The 16,736-nt window shown below is 45.5% G+C and overlaps 1 pseudogene; it reads right to left on the reverse strand.

The window, feature by feature from the left end:
* Positions 1-16,357, reverse strand: part of LOC149356639 (uncharacterized) — a 45,794-nt pseudogene extending 29,437 nt beyond the window's left edge.
* Positions 16,358-16,736: the final 379 nt, after the last annotated feature.

The raw sequence follows: 16,736 nt of genomic DNA on the forward strand, positions 1-16,736 counted from the left end.
TCCAAACTACGCGAGGCGCACGTAGAGAAATACTCGTTCGAAATACGCGTATTTCATTGTTATTTCTTCAGTGAATAATCATTAAGCTGAAGTTAAGAGTGAGTTGATTCTTCAAGAGACAAGAACTCTGTGCCAGTTATTTATTTATTTATTTATTTATTTATTTATTTATTGCAATACCTTCAGGGCCCCATTGGGGCGTTACAGAAGTTAGTGGATAAAAAAGTAAAGACAATGCAGCAAAATGAAAACAAAAAGTAAATGGAAAATGTAATGTAATACAGCAAGGAATGAAAAAACGTAAGCTTGAACAAAATACAAACCAGGTTACGTAAGAAAACAGCCTAGTCAAACACATAATCTTCCGCGGCATTTTTAAATAAACAGGTGTCAGAAATGTCGCCAATCAAGGTGGGCAGATGGTGCCAATCGCTCGCCGTCTTGGGTATAAGCGAGTTAAAGTATGCATTGCTTCAGCAGTGTGGAATGCGTACTTTGTGGCGATGATTCGTGCGAGGTGATATGAATGATGGTTCAGACAGAAGATCCCGTTTTAGCTGATGATTGTGGTAGTAAATCTTGTGAAAAGTTAGCATTCGCGCGGGTTTTCTACGAAGGAAAAGGCTAGGAAGCTTCAAAGTATATTTCATTGCAGTTACACTAGCAGTGCGGGAAAAGTTAGACAAAATAAATCGGGCGCTACGATTCTGTACTGACTCTAACTGATTAGTAAGAGTTTCACGTCCCGGGTCCCACACAGAGCACGCATATTATAATTTCTATCTAACTAAGGTTTTATAGAGTAGCAGCTTTAAAGAAGATGAATCCATGGAAAATTTACGACGCAAGTAGCCAAGCATGCGGTTAGCATTGTTAACAATGTAATCGACATGTGCCTGCCACGAAAGGTTAGCAGTTATATGAACCCCTAAATATTTATATGTGGTAACTTGCTCAAGGAGAGAATCTGAAATATTGTAGGGAATAAGATTTTCGTTAGCAGACCAGTGTGAAATACGCATGACGTTACACTTGTTAGTTATCAGTCTCATGAGCCAAATGTTACACCAACTAGGTCACTTTTAAGTAAGGATGAGTCTGAAGCGGCATTGATTACTCGATAAATAACGCAATCATCCGCGAAAAGCCTGATTGTGGAGTTATTATAAATTGGCAGGTCGTTAATGTATATTAGAAACAATAGCTGCCCGAGCACGGAACCTTGAGGCACGCCGGAGGTAACATAGCATGGTGAGGAGTCAGCGTTATTTGCACTGACGAATTGAGTTCTGTTACGCAAGAAACTCTCGATCTATGAAAGAATGTTTGGGTCGATGTTTAGTTTACCTAGCTTAAAGCAAAGTATTTGGTGATTAACAAGATCAAATGCTGTCTGAAAATCTATAAATACACCGTCAATGAAACGTCCCTTGTCTAATGCATCAAATAAATCATGGGTGAAGGAAATGAGCCGCGTTTCACAAGAAAACAATTGACGAAAGCCATGCTGATGAGGGAAAAAAACGAATGATTTTCTAGAAATTTAACCAGATTAGAATAAATGACACGTTCGAACAGTTTACACGGGACACTCGTTAATGATATGGGTCTGTTATTACGAGCACAAGGAGCATCGCCAGACGTGAATATTGGTGCCACTTTACAGACCTTCCAGTCCCCGGGCAGCTGTCCTGAATTCAAAGATGGCGAAAACAGTGCACACAAGTAAATGGAAGAATAAACACTTGTATTCTTTAAAAATTTAGAATTTATGTCGTCGATTCCCGAAGACCAAGAAGTTTTGAAATTATTAATTAGACTTTCTATACCAAGACTGTTAAACACAATTGGGTCCATTAATGGATTCTGCACAGGCTGAAAAGAGGGCAGAGAAACAGATGATTGCTGTAAAAAAGCATTAGAGAAGGCGTCGTTGAGCACTTGAGGGCACTCTGACGAAGGAATGCTGCGCCGCTTCTATCGTTTAGAGCTATTGCTTTATGCTTGGGACCAGAATTGATGTTCCAAAATTTTTGGCATTATCAATCAACAAAAACGGAAGCGTACTATGAAAAAAAAACCTGCTTGGCGTTTCTTAAGGCTTTTCGATAATCAGATGTTATGGCGCGATACACATCCCAGTGATCAGGGCAAACGGTGGTTTTCGCTCTGCGATAAACTCGTTTTTCTTTTTTTTACTTACAAGGCGTTTTAATGCGGCAGTGAGCCACGGGGAACGTTGCTTGCCTGATGTGACCCGTAAAGATCTGTATTTTTGGACGAGAAAATGAACCTTTTCTTTAAAAAGGCGCCAGTTCGTTTCCACAGTACGGTTATAAAAGTTTGGCACGCACTCACCTAAGAAGATTTCGAGTTCTGCGTTGATCGACGGAAACTTTGCCTTTGAATAATCTCTTATATGTTTGGGATTAGGTCGTACACGGGTGTTAGTGTCTTTAAGCTCAAACTGGATGAAGTGGTGGTCCCTGAGGCCTGGTAGAAATGCCAATGAATGATCTAGCTCAGGAAGCGTAGTTAGAACGAGACCAAGAATGTTAGCGCTAAAAGTGGTGGTACGGGTTGGCTGGGTAACCAGCTGAGAAAAATCGAAGTCAGTGCACAGATTTGTGAAGCCAATCGTGTCAGGTGACGAATCCAGAGTGGAAGGAAACGCGCCAGACCAATTTATTCTTGGCATATTGAAATCGCCAAGTAAAAAGATTGGCGAAGAAGGAAATCTAACTAAAATGCGATTGAACAGATCATGAAGTTCACCACATAAAGACGATGGAGCATTTGGAGGGCGATAGCATGCGCAGAAGATTACGTCTCGATGATTAATGCGTATAGACGCGCATACAGTTTCTAGTGAAGAAACAAGTGACACGCGTGAAGAATGCAGATGATCAGTGACCGCTATCAGAACACCGCCTCCTATTCTGTCTCCACGGTCACATCGATAATCAATCAATCAATCAATCAATCAGTTTTATTTCCTTAAAGACCCCTTTTCAGGGGCATTACATAAGGGGGGGGGGGGTACAACGTTTGGTGTGACAAAGTAATCATGCTTTATGATGATGACAAAAAGCTGTATGCTCTGCGCGCGAAGTTCGCGGGACAGGTTATTGTTGCAATGTGAGCGGGAAGGCCATTCCAGTCCGCGGCGGTGCGAGAAAAAAATGAAGCTGCGAAGGTGACGGTGCGTGCACGTGGACGGCTGATCTGGAGTTGATGGCGACTGCGGTGAGATATGCGTGCCGAATGGACCATGTCGGGTGCAGGTCGTAGATGGCTGTAAAATAACTTGTGAAATAATAAAAGACTGGCTGTGCGGCGACACAGCTCGAGTGACTGTATGCCTGAAAGCGATTTCAGATACGTAATGCTCGTCCTGTAATGGTATAAAGAATGAATAAATCTGACAGCGCGGTTTTGCAAAACTTCTAATGCGTTGGTGAGATAAGCTTGATTTGGGTGCCAAATGGGTGATATATATTCTAATTTCGATTTCACAAGTGCTTCGTAAGCTAATACCTTAACATGCATGGGCGCTTCCCGAAGATGACGTTTTAGAAAACCAAGGGATTTGTTAGCTGAAGAAATGATGTTAGTTATATGCATTTTCCAGGAGAGGTCAGCGCACAAGGTTACGCCTAAATATTTGTATGATTCGATTGGCAGCACGGGAACGGAGTCGATATGATAGAAGGGCACGAGCGGGTTACGGCGGTGATGAAAAGCGAGTACGTTGCATTTGTGAGAGTCAAGCTCAATTAGACAAATTTTACACCAATCCTGAACATTGTTAAGGTTGTTCTGGAGAGATAATTGTTCAGAATTGTTATTAACTGCTTCATAAAGAACACAATCGTCAGCAAACATGCGAATTTTACAGGACACATGCGAGGGCAAATCATTTATGTATATTAAAAACAAAAGGGGACCTAGTACGGAACCTTGAGGGACGCCAGATGCTGCAGGAAGGAAGCTGGAAGTGTGTTTATTTACAAAGACGGACGGAGTGCGGTTAGTTAGGAATTCTTTAATCCATTCAACAGCATTAGGATCGATATTAAGGTTAGATAACTTGTACAACAGACGTTTGTGGGGAACTTTATCGAAAGGTTTTTTAACATCAAGAAATATAGCATCAGTTTGCAGGTTAAGATCTAGGTTGGCATGCAAGTCATGAATAATGCAAGTCATGAATGCAAATAAGTTATTGTGACGGATTTCAGTTTCATGAGTAGTGACCAGCGAGAGCGCCATGGCACAGTGCGCTAAGCTCGGACGTTGGTCACCAAGGTTCGTCGCCACGTGCGTGTGTACAAGATCCGCGCAAAAAAACTAACGCCAACCTCTGAGGGATTCCGCCCGCCTCCATCTCTGTCCATTCCCTCGACCTTCAACCTTCCCTCTGGCCGAACGCCGTCGCGCATTTTCTCACGCTTTTTTTCTTGCTTGTTTTCTTCCTTTCTCCGCTCTGCTGGTACGTGCCAAAGAAGGCCAGTGGGAGATGCAAGCACCACAGCGATACCTACCATGATCGCTCTCGAGAGTGTCCGCTGGTTCGGCACCGCGTAGGGGGAGCCAGGGTCGAAAGTGTAGAGGGAGCGGCGGCGCAGGAAATAAGAAAGGGATGGCGATGCTTTTACATTATTGAGGGGTTTCAGATGAGCCGCATGCCTTCATGTAGGAGGGCGATCAGTCACGCCATCACTGCTCGCTGAGCCTCAGATATGCACGCAGACAAGACTGTCCGTATAGTTTCCTAGTCCTGATGCTCGTGTTGACCATGTTAAGTCAGTTACGTGCTCATCTTTTATATAAGAAATCTAGTGTACGTCCGCTTGTGATGTTTGTGCAAACTGCAGCTGTCCCATAAGTAGAACGGAGCACGCCAGCAGAGAAAACTTTCAGTTGAGCCATTTTTAACAGCGGATGCGCATGCATGCGCCGTGGGCACACGCTGCAAACCAGTCTGACTTTTGGTTTGAAAGGCGATCCGCATGTTTCAGTGCAATTCTCCCGCAGACACGAGCAGCATAATTAATATATCTTATCCCGTCCCGCTCCTCCTGTATGTTACGTCGAGCGCAATGCTGATGGTTGTCATTAAAAAAAAACATCCCAACGGCTTGAATGGGCCGCTGTCGGTGTGCGCAGGAGTCCCGCTGCTGCTTCTTCCTCGCGCCGCCGTCCATCCTGCAGCTGGACGAGACGCTGTCGACGCCCTTCTCGGTGTCTTCGCCGGTCCTCGTCTTCGCCACACTGGGGACCATCCCCCGCTGGGACGTCGTCAGGGAGGTAAGCAATGCGCTTCCTCGCGCGGCACGCACTTCTTGTCGCTCTCAGCTGTCTCTACTAGCTCCCAGTTGAAAGTGCGAAATAAATTTTATTTTGTTCTCTCAAGCTCACTGAACGCTTTTAACTGGTGGAGAGCACCTATTAACATAATAGCGTTAAGGAGCCCCTGTCGCAGGAAAGCCGGCAGCATCTTTGGCATCGTTCACCGTGAGCGAAAAATACTGGAGGGCCCACTTAAGCTTCAGCTTCTGTGTATGATCCATCAGCATACTAGATTAATTCCCCTATATGCAGGAGGTCACTGTCTACTTTGCGCTCATAGAAACTTGGGAGTACTGATACAGCTAATGGCGCAGTGATGCAGCGGTTAGGCAATGCACCACTGCGTGCTCCCAGCGGTGGGCGACTCAGTTTGCTTTTCCCGAGCAACCAATCACTATGGAATGGTGGGCAGCTTGCTCACTATCCGCTGGGCAGGTTGTCATGAGGGCACGAGGTCACGTGACATAGGTTACCCGGCTGCCTCCTAGGCTGCTTTCTGGGGACCACCTTCCAGATGCACGCTGCTGATTTTTCGCTCACAAAGCGGACGGCGACAGTGCTGACACCGGGTCTTCTGGCGAACGGGGCCTTTAGCGCAGTCGCGTTAAAATCAACGAAACCTCCCCAGAGATGCAGCCCAGGAGGGTGGGCCACATATGTAGCTGGTGGTCTTCCTAGGTCACGTGACCTCGTGGCGCCATCGGAACCTGCCAAAGTGTGTTTGCGCTGTCCACCGCGGAAGGTGGCATTTAAATTAATTCCACCTGAGTCGCACAAGCCCCCCCCCCCCCCCTCCCAGTGGCAGCAGCGCCTCCTATCGCAGGGCAGTGGCGCATCGTCTAGCGCTACACCACTACGCCAGGAGTGGTACGAGGCCATCTATGAATATCGAGTAGAGAATTACCAGTTCTGCTTACGTTGGCATCGCCCATTAACTCTGTCGCGTCCTACCCTTAAGGCGCAGCTCAAGTGACCCTTACTATTTTGAGGGGAGGAATTCATAACGCGCTCTGAGTGGTTTTTGCCTTCGCACTTTTGGGCAGGTTTCTGAACGGAAAGAGTAATCTACAAGTGCTTGTTTTTCTAAGAGTTTGTGCTTGGCAACGCGGTTTATTGCGTATGCCAGCGATTAACGCAGTAGCCGGCAAAAGAAACGCAACTGCCTTCTCGTTTTCTTGCGCAGTATACTACGGTTATACGGGCTCACTTAATGCACATTCAGCCGATGTCCACGAAAGACGATTCGCATCTTACAACAGCGTCGTTTTCAGTATCGATCAAAAACTCCCAGGAATTATGTTTGAGCGGCAGCACTGTAACAGCGTGGACGACTTAGCTTCGACCACAAGCACAGCAGGAAGCATACAACTAATGCAGCGATACATGGCTTAGTAGGCCTCGGTAAAATATTTATTACAAGCAGCTATTTATTAACGGTCAGCAGATCTTAGTAATTATACTGCGCACGCATTCATGGCTAATACTAAAGTACATTTTTGCTGGCAAATTCAAGTGAACGCCACAATAAATTAGTGACTAGAGCTTTTTACGCACGCCCATTGTTTGCGTTGCTGGGAGCGCACTTTTACACCAAGACATGGCGCATTACAGGCGGCCTACGTCAAGGCCGCCTTGGAAAGCGTTATTAAAGGGGTTGTGAAAAGAAAATGAAGCTGCCTGGTTTTAATTTTTACTGCTTCCATAAACATTAGACATGCTGATTCCGAAATATTTCGACTCAATATTGAGTCTGCATTTAATAAAGCCCGTTTGAAATCGCTGCCTTTTTGTGCTCATGAAACGACCATGCGCCGCCGTCGGCTGGCACACGCACTACTCGACTACGTCATTTTAAGATCTTCAGAAACGTACAGATATCTTCAGCTTTCGTCTGCCCTAAAATAATAGCTTTATGAGAAATTCAGAAAGTGAAACAAGGTTTTCCAATTATTTGCACGCGTAATTGCACTCTGTTAAACTGCAGCGCGTGGTCATAAATCAATCACTGACCTGGGAGCAGTTTCGGTTTCCGTTCTGCTTCTCCATCCTCCTTGGCCTCAGTATCAGCGGCTCGACATAGCCTTGCTTACGTGACCCTATCTTGGTGGTGTTCCTTGACAGCGATGGTTTGAGTCAGAGAATCGAGCTGAGCAAGGCCAGCCCATCTCGACGACTCTCTGTTTACATGAACTCGATACGAACCGAGTCAGCTATCGCGGCGCGCATCGGCTCCGAGCTTCTGTTCTTTGCTCCAGAAAAATATATTCCAGAAGCGTGAAGAGGGTTAGGCATAATTTGCAGATGAGGCTGCGAGTCAACCCACTCCTTGCGATAGAGATGAAGACTCGAGTCCACGACCGGGTTCGGAGGTTCACGGCCGGGGCTCCCGCAGGCAGAGGTGTCGCGGGCTCTCGGCATGACTGCTACTTGCCGGGCGCGCGACATGCCGTTGCGAGCGGCGTAACAACGACTGACAGCAGCTCGCCGCCTGTGCCCAACCGATGCCAATGACAGGCCGCACGCGGCGCGTCGCACTGACAAGGGGCATGCATGCGAGCGCGCAGAGCGCCAGCGTCATAATGACGTCGGGGCGCGTTTCTCGGGGCCGGCCTGTCAGCCTGGATGCCGGCCGCCGGCGTCAGAAAAACACGCTAGTATTATTTGTTCACGCTCATAACAAGCACTGGAATAGATGAATGCCAAAAATGAATCATTTTTGAGGATCGTTGGCTGATGCCGAGTTGCTGGCAGTATTTAATTAGGCGATACAAGCAAATTTCATCCCATGAACGCTTTATTTACTGCCTGGTCGCCGCTCGCATAGCTGGCATTTGGTAGCTCCGCTGGCGTCGCGGAAATCAAGCATATCTTTATTTTATTATGGGACAGGTTCACAGTTAAAGGGGTGACGAGAGTAGTACCTTTTACAGCGCTGAACAGTTCCGAAGCTCCCTCAGCTGCGGTATCGATAGTATCAGTGCAAAACCAGGTAGGCTTAGCGACGACCAGGGCCGCCGGCAAGCCTCGCAGTTCATCGCCCGGCGCGTCCGCAGGTGGCGTCGTTGCCGAAAGCTCGGCAAGCTGCACTGCTCGAATATAACAGGCAGCCTTTCTGATAGCATGGCTGTTTTGTCTTTTCTGGTGCGAATGTGAAATACAGCGAGTCTGCAGGCCGGCCGGCAAACCTCGATCCCGTCCGCTTGCGTCCAGTCAAAAAAATCAATGGGCCCAATTGGGAAACCAATTAGAATGAAATGTTGCCAATTGAGAGGTCAATGGGTCCAATTGGGAGCTCAGTGGGTCCAATTGGGCGCCCAATGAAACCAATTGGGCAGCCCGTTGGTCCAATTTGTTTTGTCATTCCCAATGGGTCACCCATCTCTCTAGGCAGCATTTCAAATCAGGCAGGTGGTCAAGAATATTAGACACAAATAGCCAGCACACGATTGCATTTATTTACGTAGCATATAATGTGGATCCAAAGAATAATGTGTTCACAAGATCATAAATTTGATATCAAAGAATGTCAAACTGAAAACATGAAAGTGAAACAATAGCATATAAACATTCGGCAATAAATCATGCAAAAGCGAAAACTACTAACATAGTAACAGCACTCAGATTGAAAGATATTTACAAAGAGGCTTCAGTCAAATAGAAATCAATTTGTTTAACAAGAAATCTGTCCCATCCAGTTTGCAATACAAGATGAACACAATTTATGGCCAGACAAACGGTGTAACCGGTGAGTGAATTTCTTCAAACAACTTCTGTATCAGAAGCAATGACAATTTGTTGCAAAAATTTCAGGTTTTGTAGCAGAAAGGATCGGTGCAGTGAGATGACTGCACACAAAAGATCACGCGAAAATGAAACTATGCTGCAAAAGAAAGTGCACAGGCAGCACTCTATGAAATGCACTGTTAGCAAAGGATGGCTTAAAGACTTTTGCTTGTCCTTTCCTTTTCTTGTCCCATCCGCCGTAGTGGCTCAGTGGTTATGATGCTTGGCTGCTGACCCGAAAGACGCGGGTTCGATCCCGGCCGCGGCAGTCGAATTTCAATGGAGGCGAAATGCTAGAGGCCCGTGTACTGTGCAATGTCAGTGCGCGTTAAAGAACCCCAGGTGGTCGAAATTTCCGGAGCCCTTCACAACGGCGTCTCTCATAGCCTGAGTCTTTTTGGGACGTTAAACCCCATAAACCAAACTAAACCAAACTTTTTCTTGTCCCATATCACCTAAAGGACCACAGTCCACTCTGCTAGACTATATGCGCGCTACAACTTCGCTCACTCCATTGTTCCTTGCCAATTATTCTGTGTGTACCGAGCACCATAGAGATCACAAGCTATCGTACTATCATGCAATGATGCGCTGCACAGCCCTTAGCTTAAGTTTCCTGAACCACAAGTGCAGAGCAACCCATGGAGGCTCTTCCTGGTCGCTAATTCCTTTCATCAGGGTCTAGCACTCCCATGCATGTGCTTTTGCCGCTGTCCGGTGATCTGACATATCAAGAAGGCAGAGGTCAATTTATGTGAGCAGTGCACAATTGTGCAAGATAGTTAGCACTGTTTAGAAATGTCACAATTTCAGCTGCGAGTTCAAAAGAACACAAAAAAATGTCACTTTGCAAACACTGCCTCATTACTCTGAATTGAAAATGTGTGGTAAGATTCAAACTGAACAATACATTCTATTGAACTGTTAAAAATTTTTAATATTTCTGCACTTCTACTTTCCCCAACGCTGTAATGGAAACAGTTTGTACAAGTTAAAAATGATGCCTGATTTTGATTATGCTAATGTTTTTAATGATACTTGTGCAGTTGTGGCACAAAAATAGAGCCCAAAATTGATTTTGTAGCAGCATGTACCAGGATTTGCCACTTGGAAAAGCAGCTCACCACTGCTAGATTGCTAGCAAGTTGACAATGCATGAGATTGCCTTACATTCTTTTGTCAACCACAGGTAGTCTTAATTCACTGAACGTGCACAACATAGGACACATCAAGCACTCTAAAAAAACATCTAAGAGTTCACTTACAGATATTTGTGAGTTGACTAGTGACAGTGCCAATAAAAGAGTTCCACAACTTTACAGTGCCAGTTTATGGTCACATGACAGGGTTAATTGGAGAGACATGGGAGAGGCCTTTGCCCTGCAGTGGGTATAGTCAGGCTAATAATGATGAATTTGGCCACATTTAGGTTAAGGAAACATACAGAATGCCCCTGTGTGATGTCAGCGCACGTTAAGGCTGCAGGTGGACCCATCCATGAAGCATGTCGTCGTCTGCAAATGGAGAACCCCAAGCGGTCCAAATTTATCCAGAGCCCTTAACTGCAATGTCTCTCATAGCCTTAGTCTCTTTGGGATGTTCCATAATTTGGTTTTAAGAGCATTAGCTCTTACTACTTACGTTTGCCAAGAATGCGTCTGTCTGTAATGATCAAATTGATCAAAACAGTTATCATGTGACCACACTATGTCACATAGCAAAAGCGGGCGCGTAGCGGCGCCTCATTTGATAACTATACTTTCGATCCGTTATATATGTGCCAGCATAGTGGCCACCGATATGGAACTCCCTGGCAGCACCATTTGCAGAAAATTTGGGGGCCACCCATTTGACGCAGAATGTTCCAAGTGGTGTCAAATGACTTGGCATGTTCCCGAGGATAAAATTACTAAAAGATGAAGCTCAAAATGTGCGGGATTCACACCGACGACCCTTCTCCCCCAAACCGTGCATTCTGGCTACCTTCAGACGGCCATAACGGCCGAACCGTTTGTCACAGGGGGTTCCAGAAAGTGTCAAACAATTCGACGTTTTGTGATGTACACGTTTGTAAAATTAATGAACTAATATAACGAGGAAATATACCAGATACAGCTAAGGCAACTGGAAGCTGCACAGTAGTGCAAAATCCATCGGGTAGATGGTGCTGCTTGGGTTTTAGAAAAGACGGTTCCAGAGAGAAAACATCCATGGATTTTGGATTTCGCCTTTTCCTCGTTTACTGAGCACACCGATGTAAACACTTGAAGCTGCTGTAGCTAATGCTCATAGGTGGAACAATGAGGCAATGTTGGCATAGAATTTGTTTTTTCTGCAAAAACATTTAAAATTTTCTCAAAACGTGAATGAGCTTGGAACTGCAGCTACATATGTGTTATGAAGTTCCATGAGTACACAGACTCTCTCAATATTTGATGCTGGCAGAACAAGCGCGTCCCGCTCTTCTGCCACAACCTTCAGAAGATGCCTCATAGTTACCATCGAATATTTTTACTGGACTACACTTGAGTTTCTTGAGGAGGATGTAAGTTTTGGAATCACCACCACAAACCTGTTTTTCAAGTATGGCAAATGAGCCATCAGTCAATTGAACAACAGAATTATTTGTTCGCTTATTCAGCGCATACCGCCTGAAAGTAAAAACTGATCCTTTCATGAGCTAGCATACTGATTAGATTTTGCAGGTATACTGAATTCAGCTCCAACTTGACGGCCTGGTTGTTTGTATTCAGTCCCATTTCCGAAGAAGCGGATGCCGTCACTGGAGCAAACACTCTTTTTGGTAAGTGCTGCGTCAAGAGAGGTGCCAAACTGCACTACCCGTTGGTCAACAGCAAGCTGGGTTAGCTGTTGAGCTACATCCTCCATTTGCAAATGACGACACACTTGATGAGGGATTCCATTTGCTGCCTTCACAACCTCCTTTAGGCTTCCATTCCCCGACTCAAAAGGGAAGACTGAATGAGCCCACAGTGGCCCCCAGTGGCGAACAGTCTTCACAATGTGTGTGAGCTGATGCATATTGTAAGTCATAAATTGTTTCCCATATAGAATTTCCGCACGTATGTGGAACTCCATGAGAAGCTCCGCTGCCATATCAATTTCAGACGCCTCAATGTTGCATTTTAACATAATATCGAGGGCTTCGACTAAGCATGCCCAGTGTTGTAGATATGTTTTTGACAGAATGCCATCAAGCACTGGGATGCTGCAGAATAGTATCCAGTTTTCAAGTTCTTTGGCTTTTCACCATCTGCGCTCTTTGGTCGGTCTCTGCAGACTATTTTCGGAGGCTGTATGGCCATTAACCTTTGGTGAATTCTCTCTTGCTCATGGCTGATTGAATGCTGGCAATTGGATGACTGAAGCCATATATCTAAAAACTGACGGCCGATTCCGAGCAGAATGCAGTGCATATAGTCTGGAACAAAACTTGACACTATGTCAAAGTATGGCAGAGCAATCAAAGGCGATATAGTTTTTACGCCATGGATGGGCTTATTTTCTTTTTCTGCAGCCTCCATGTGGATTAGCATTTGCTTTTCAGTGCGATCAATAGGATCGACACTAAGTACAGGGTACCGCATTGAGCCCCCAGCCCATTCCCCTTCTTGGAGACACCAACTGCAACCAAAAAAATTATGAGAACTTTAGCGGCTAAAGTGGTGAAAGGCGCAAGCCTGAGAGTTGCATTCTGCTACGCGATTGTTCACTGCACATTTTGTTGGTGCATTAATTAACTGCCAATTAATGACGCTTAAGCTTCGCCTTTAGGAGTGGAACGCGACAGCGTGTTGTAGCGCTGCCACGGAGTCCAAGGAACGCCGCCACCCGTTCGGCGCGATGCGTTGCCCTTTGAACGCAACGCTTTTTGAGGAAAGGAAATGGGACTGTAATTCTCTGTCATCTCAGTGGACACCTGAGCCGCACCGTACAGGAAGGAAGGAAGTGTGAGTGAAAGAAGAAAGAGGGGCCGTAATGAAGAAAGCGAAAATTGTATTTGAGGAAAGGAAATTACGCATTAACTGTCTCACATATCTCAGTAGACAATAGTCGAAAATTGTATTTGAGGAAAGGAAGTTGCGCAGTAACTGTCTCACATATTTCGGTGGACACCCGTCAAAATTAGCGCGCGGTGACGTCACGACAATTTGGACCAATCTGAAACGCGGACAAATACGCCTTACTCGTTGGTAAATTGGTTTTTGAGGAAATGAAATGTATCCGTCTGTCATATCTCGATGGACACCTAAACCTCGCCGTAACGGGAAGGGAGGAAGATGGGAGTGAACGAAGACATCGTATTCACTAGACTCACCTTTGTCCATTCCAAACCATCGAGCTGGCATGGCGCAGGGGTAGCGTGCTCGACTCGCACTCCGGAGACCGGGGTTCGATTCCCAAGCTCGGCCAATTTCTTACTTGGTTTAATTTATTAAGGCGGAAGCCTTTAATGCCTCATCGTTGTAAGCAGGAGTTGTCGACAGAAAATGTCACGCTTTTCAATTGGTCGAAATGCTCGTGACGTCACAGTGCGCGAATTTCAAATGGGGCCAATTGTACTTTGGCTAGTAACCATGAAACCAATCAAAGGGATCGCATAGTGATGCTCCAACTAAGTGGAACTGAGTTTAGTTAATTACTCAAATAATCAATTAGCCTAATTAGGATAGAGGAAAATGAAGAGGTCAGAAGACAGAGGAAAAGACGCGCGCCGCAGCGACAACAGCGTCCGCGGAAGGAGACGCTGCTGAAAAAACAGATAAGTACAAAGCCGCGTTCGCTCCACCACCACGCACTTCCCCACTCAGTTCGACGTTGCTCGTTTCATATACGTTTGTCGAACATCCTAGACAGTTCCAACATTTGACAGGTGAATGACAGAACATTATAGATAGAAATACAATGATATAAATATGAAATAGCCTAATTAACCTTTCTAGTTAGACCGCATAAATCAATAAAACCGAGAACGAAATTGGTCGAGTTGGGGAATCGAACCAGGGTCTCCGGAGTGCGATACGAGCACGCTAGCCGCTCCGTAATGCCAGCTGAATGGTTTGGAGTGAACAAAGGCGCGTCTAGCTAATACGGCGTCTTCGTTCACTCCCATCTTCCCCGTTTCCCTTACGGCGAGGTGCAGGTGTCCACCCAGATATGCGAGAGAGATACATTTCCTTTCCTCAAAAAATAAATTTACCGTCCAGCAAGGCGTACAGCCGAATTGGCGATGGCGTTCTGTGGACTCCCTGGCAGCATTGCAAGACGCTGTCGCGTTCCACTCTTACAGGCGAAGCTTAACATGTTAACCACACATCAGTAACACACGCAGAGAGCCAATGGACGCGTCATTCGCTGGTAGCACTTGAATCATCATTCACAACCACATTCGTGGCAGAATGCTGTACTCAGGCTTTCGCCTTGCACCACTTTAGTCGCCAAAGTGACTCCTAATTTTTTATGTAGTCTGACTAGAAAGGTTATTTCGACTAATTGTTTGAGTAAGCAATTAACTAAACTCAGTCAAACTTTCTTGGAGCATCACTATGTGATCCCTTTAATTGGTTGCATGGTTAGTAGCCAAAGTACAATTGGCCCCGTTTGAAATTCGCGCACTGTGACGTCACGACCGTTTCGACCAACTGAAAAGCGTGACATTTCTGTCGACAGCTCCTGCTTACAACGATGAGGCATTAAAGGCTTCCGCCTTAATACCCATTGAATTGGGTAACTCCTTGCATTGGTGCCCGCGCAACAGAATCGACAGCACAGCACACACAGAAAGCCTTGAATTTCTTAGTTTTTTGTTGACGCTCTAGGGTGAAACCCTCATTACTTAAATGATTCATGGCATCAACAAATGCACCTTGGAGTAATGCCATGTCTGGCTTTTGTTTCCCAAACCACAAGGCGGCTAGAACAAGCTTCGCCATCCTTTGCTCAAGTGGTACTTCATTGACAATTAGCTGAATTGGCCAAATAGAAGTACCACTTAATTTAAAAAGCGGTGCGCCATCTGCATTTAATGAAAAACTAATCCTCGGTCCAACTTCTGTAGTTTTTGTAGCAAAATCGCGGTACAGCTGTCCATCCCATATATCTGAAAGAGTGCTATTTTGGGGCAGCGATTCTGTCAAGTCTAATAATTCACAATTGTTCAGTAACTTCTGCAGCTGAGACTCAATATCTAAGAGTACAAAGAATGGTATGTCCAAGTTTGGAAACATTGATTACATTGCTGCATTCTGGGCACTCAAAAGATGAATTTGTATCAATGTTGCTTATATGTGCAAAGCAATTAGGACAAAAAAAGTGAAAAATCATTGATGTCCCAGACTGCTCAAGCAGTTTGATAAGCCTGTACTGGGAGTGAGGCAAGATTGGGCGCTCAAAGAAACTGTTGATCATTTCTATAAAGCTTGTGAGCCCTGTTAGGGATAGCTTATTTTTAAGGCATATTTCAGCACCATAAGAAGAGCATCCCCCTTTGTTACAGCTACTTTTTCATTGATGAGCTCTTCAAAAAGATGGCTAAACAAAGAGTTTTTGCCAGGCCCAGGTTCCTTGTCAGGTTGTTCAGGTAGCGACTCCTGAAATGAAAATTATGATTTAGAAGGTCTGAACAAGCACCGGTGGCGATGCTTAAATGGTGCCTGCTCAAACAAGATAAAAAGAACTACACCTTTTAACTACATTTCACCCGAAAAAGCCGGCAAAAGTTAACAACAGGTGAAATAACATGAACAGCTAACAATGCCTAAACAGTACAACTGTCTACTTCAAGTGATTTCCAACCTTTAAGAGCTACTTACTGACAGTGGCAGCAGCGTTAATTTTTTCAGACAGATCCCCAAAAATTGATATGATCCCTTCCGGAGCTCTAAAAAGGAAACTCTAGCCCCTATGTCACGGCCTCTGGATGGAAGCGGGTGCGCTTCCACTGAGCGATCGTGCCCACGGTTTATTCGAAAGCTACTAACCTCGCTGTCGTACACTGACGAAGATCCACTCGTATCCTGTTCTTGTGGAGTTTCTGCACATCTACTGCCATCAAGGGATGCAGGTTCACCCCACATTTGTGTTGCTGCGTCATAATCGGCAGCATCGGAATCTGTTTCTTCAGTCCCGCTACTGTCGCTGCTAGCCAGACCTGCGGGAACACCACATAGAGCGGAGTCTTCTTCCCAAGGCCAGGGGTCATCTTCAGATGACAAGGCTGCGTCTGAAATTCCCTGCGACAATAAAAGCATATGTTGAAGTCGCGCGTGTACGCTGTCTCCTAAATATTGTCTAAAGACGTACAGAGTGAGCTTACATCACGTTGGTGGCGGGCGCGCGCGGTAGACCGAGGAAGTTGAAAATCGGCAGCCGGGCTCAAGTAGGCTTTGTAAGGTCCTCGCGTTCTTCGTTTTCGCGAAGAATGCATTTCTGTTGTCAAATTTAGTGGCGACCAGAACGCATGAAAACTTTATCTACTGCATTCTAAACTGTCTTTGACAGCAGCACACAAAGAGAGCTGACAGCTGCCATCTTGAAAATAATTGTCTAGCTGATCCAGTCGATGTTATTGCTCCGCTTCG

This window comes from Amblyomma mixtum, chromosome 3 (genome assembly GCF_055824585.1).
Source record: "Amblyomma mixtum isolate Tamu chromosome 3, ASM5582458v1, whole genome shotgun sequence".
In the NCBI taxonomy this organism is placed as follows: Eukaryota; Metazoa; Arthropoda; class Arachnida; order Ixodida; family Ixodidae; genus Amblyomma; species Amblyomma mixtum.